The following is a 4,052-nucleotide window of genomic DNA, read 5'->3' as shown; positions in this document are numbered from 1 at the left end:
CGCCGCGACTGTCTGGCGTTGGAGAGGTTGTTCACCGCCTTTTATAGTGAATGAGACCTTGGCCGTGGACCATGAAAAAAAATCCACTCATCCCGTTCACTCCCCCTGTGCCCCCTCAAGAAGGCTATGTTCCTGGCAAGCGCCTTGCACTCTGACGAAAGACGTCGAAATGAAAACGCAGAGAATGTAAATCACCAGCGTCCACTTACTAAGACGCGCGTCAAAAGGCTGATGCTCATCAAATTGCGTCTTTATCTCAAACGTAACATCCAATAAAAAAAATGCGCGCGGACATGGAGCTAAATTGGTAATTGGTTGGCAGTTCGATAACTCCGATGGTTACAGGTAATGTTGTGGGTTTTTTTTTAATTATTATTATTATTTTTTTACTATTTTATGTGCTTTCCCAGATTAGTCACTAAATAGGCTACACTATTAATTGAAGTTAATCACAAATGCCAAAATCTAGGTTATCTTTTCTACGGAAAAAATACTAGTAGGTCTATAGCCAATAGGCCCTACGCACAATTAGAATCTGTCGTTATCATTCAAGTTCTCTTGGGGATGAGGGGGGTCATTAGGCTATCACGTGTATGGAGGACAGGAAGCAGAGCCTCTGTCCCAATCATGGTCAGACTATCTAGTGGAAATGATTTTCTAATGATTTACAATTTCAGAAGAGGCAATTGTACAACGTTATGACGCTCTGCCTGACGAAAGGGGCCAAATGATGAATTTGGCAGTTGTTCAAGACCTCGTGTTCTTAAGACATGGTCCATTGACACATCACTTGTCTAGATTTAGTCTGGCCTATTAGTTATGCATGTTGACCTCTTCAACGTGAAATGGGAAAAACTGCTTTTACAATCATTTATAATCAACAAACACTGTCAGCACGGTAGCAGGGTCGTGGAGGGATTTTCTGGAGAAGAGTTGAGAGGCTTTCATCTGCAGCATCACCCAAAGTGATAAACCATCACCACACAGATAAGAGTCATCCAGCATGACTCACTGTCTGTCTGATGCTACCATTAAGTCAAATGAAATGTTGTGTAAACGAAATAAAAGTGACCATAATCATTCCTCACCGCATAGGCCTATGTTAAAGGCATAGGGCCAATAACCATATAATGAGTGCAGTGTGTCATCGTTAAAAAAGTAAGAGACACAGGGTTGAGCTGTACGTATTCTTTTCATCATTATATCATCATTACATCATTAAATCTTGTAAAGTGATGTGAAAACTCAACTTTATGCTGTACACTGTGTATTGCACGTTTACATCAGGGCTGGGAAACCTTTTTCATTTGAGGGGTCACTTCAAATTGTATTAAGTCATCCAAGGGCCGTACTATGAACGCAAACCAGAATCTCCCCCTGCACTAGGCCTATATCGAAGGTGGTCACCTTTTGAACTGACCCCCCCTTCACTCCCCCGAACATATAACTTAATTGTATTGTTAATGAAATTTCTAACTTTTCTTTACAAAACTTGTTATATTTCATGTGAAACTGCTTAACCTTAAAATTATGGGGCCGGATCAGACGCCATCAAGGGCCATAAACTGCCCTCGAGACATAGGCTCCCCTTCCATGCTTAAAGGGGTATGCCGTTGTCTTGCTTTAAGACAAGTTAAAAGAGGGAGCATGTCGCTAAGCTCGTGAAAGTCAATGTATCCGTGTAGCATGCTACATGCTACAGTGATCCATTGACATTCACTAGCTTAGCTACATACTCCCTCTTTTAACTTGTCTTAAAGCAAGACAACGCTTAACATGAAAAATAAGACACTTTACCACCTTTATAAACCCCAGCCAACGATTTTAACTGTATTAAGCCGCAAAATAGTGGCATACCCCTTTAACACAAAGTTCCTCAAAGAATCTTCAGTTGCCACGCTTGGGGAACGCCTAAAAGTTCTCCATAGTCAACCAGAGGACAAATTAGTTCTTGGAGGAACCACAAGGTTTTCTTGAAAGTTCCATGGAGAACCCAAGAACCCAAAGGTTCTTTGTTGAACTTCTCCTTTGAAGTGTGGGGGATCCTCTAAAAGTTCTCTGAGAAACTTTGGGTTCCTCCGAGAACTTATTTATCACCCGTAAGTTCGTCAGAGAACCCTTTAGGTTCCCCTCCAGAAACCTGAAGAATCTTCAATTTTTTCATGTATACCTCATAGAAAGGCACATCTATTCCTATATTTTCACCAACAGCTTTTTAGGTATATTACTTTGGGATTTTGCATTTATTATGAAAGGACAATGAAGAGAGACTCCAACAAATTAGGAGAAAGGGGTTCAGGGGTGTGGTGTTGGGGTTGGGAAATGACCCAAGCCAGATTCAAACCTGGGTCCCTGTGAGCAATGTGACCCATATACTGTATGGTCAGGTGTATTTGAAAGCGCGCCACAGCACCCCCCACCAACAGGCCTTTAAAACTAAGGTCACCTGAGGTTTCCCCTTCTTTATTCTCTGCTGAAAGCTGAAAGGCATGTGTAGTAAATCTAATTAAAGACATGACAATCCACCTCTATCAAATGTCACCTATCCCCTTAGTCACGAAATCCTTTTAATATTTCCTTTGGATTAAAGGGAGGAAAAGAGGCTTTTAAGGCACGGCCAAGCACAGCGGTGTCCCCGTAACCATGTGCACACTATGGTTTCGGCTGCAAGAGCTCTTAAGCGCTGGGATTTAATTCTTTGTCCGATACATGACACTTTTTCCTGTCTGCTGGCATGGTGTCTCACCGTTGTCAACACGCAGGCTGAGGCAGCAGTGTTGTTGGAAGGGCCGGTGACAGCTTTGACTGGGGCCAGGACAAAATCATCTGAAAGGGCCCCCGTCCAATATCCATACAATGTATTGAGGACCCAATTCTGGGTCCTGACTTCTCCCTGAGCACGGAACGAATGACCCCTTTGTCTCAGCCCTGTTGGCTTATACCTGGGCGTTGGCAAGTGGAGGAGGATGAGACATCCTTATTTCACACACGCCACCAGACAAGGGCTTCACAGTGAAACAACAGCTCAAGAAGTAGGGCCTGCACGTGACCAGAGCCTCTGCTGAGCACGCCAGATTCTCCACCTCTCCTGTCCAGCCAGTGTGCCACATGGTTTACAATAAAAACCCACCACCATCACCACCAACCACCAACCACCTCCCTCTCACCCCCCACCCCCTCTCCTCGGGGTTGGCTAGGGCCCCCATGTGCTGGGGCCCGCTTCAGGTTTACATTGGAGCCCACACTACGATTCTTCAATAAACTGGGTTTGCAACATTTTGGTTGGAAGGTCCTTTTGGCATGTCGTTATTCACAGAGCTGACCTGAGGTATCATTAGAAGGTGCCAGCACTCCACAAACTGGCGCACGTGCAGGCACGCACACGCACACGTAGGCACGCACGCACGCACGCAGGCACGCACACACACACACACACACACACACACACACACACACACACACACACACACACACACACACACACACACACACACACACACACACACACACACACACACACACAGAGCAAGGAATAAAGCTGCGTTGTGGAGTTACACCAGGGAAAACTTGAGCGAGTGAGTGTGCCATGCTTGTGTTAGCATAAAAAGATCTCACCCAACCTGTTATTGTACTGTGGAAAATAATGGATAGTTCTACGAAACCAGTGAATCAAAAATAAACACACTCATGCCAATTAAAAACCAAACTCGGCATATGCTTACCATATATACGTTCATATATTCTACACTAGACTGCTAAACATTGGACTGATGTCCAAGGCCAGGCACATGTACGTCCCCCAGTATCCACCAGAGGTCAGTGTCCTATGAACTCTATGGCTAAAACTACTGTCAAACGACAACAGCAGAATAATTCAATCCATCTAAATAAATTAGTACATACAAGATAGCACAAATTCAATGGGCTCCTGTACTCGCCTGGAGGATCGAAACAGAAAAAAATTGCACAGCTTTCAAAAGTTCCATGATGTAAACATAGTTTGGCGAGGGGAGTGAAAGGGGGGACTTCACTAGTCGATGTTATGTAACAGG

This window comes from Engraulis encrasicolus, chromosome 22 (assembly GCF_034702125.1).
Source record: "Engraulis encrasicolus isolate BLACKSEA-1 chromosome 22, IST_EnEncr_1.0, whole genome shotgun sequence".
Taxonomy (NCBI): Eukaryota; Metazoa; Chordata; class Actinopteri; order Clupeiformes; family Engraulidae; genus Engraulis; species Engraulis encrasicolus.
This window is presented reverse-complemented; position numbering follows the sequence as displayed.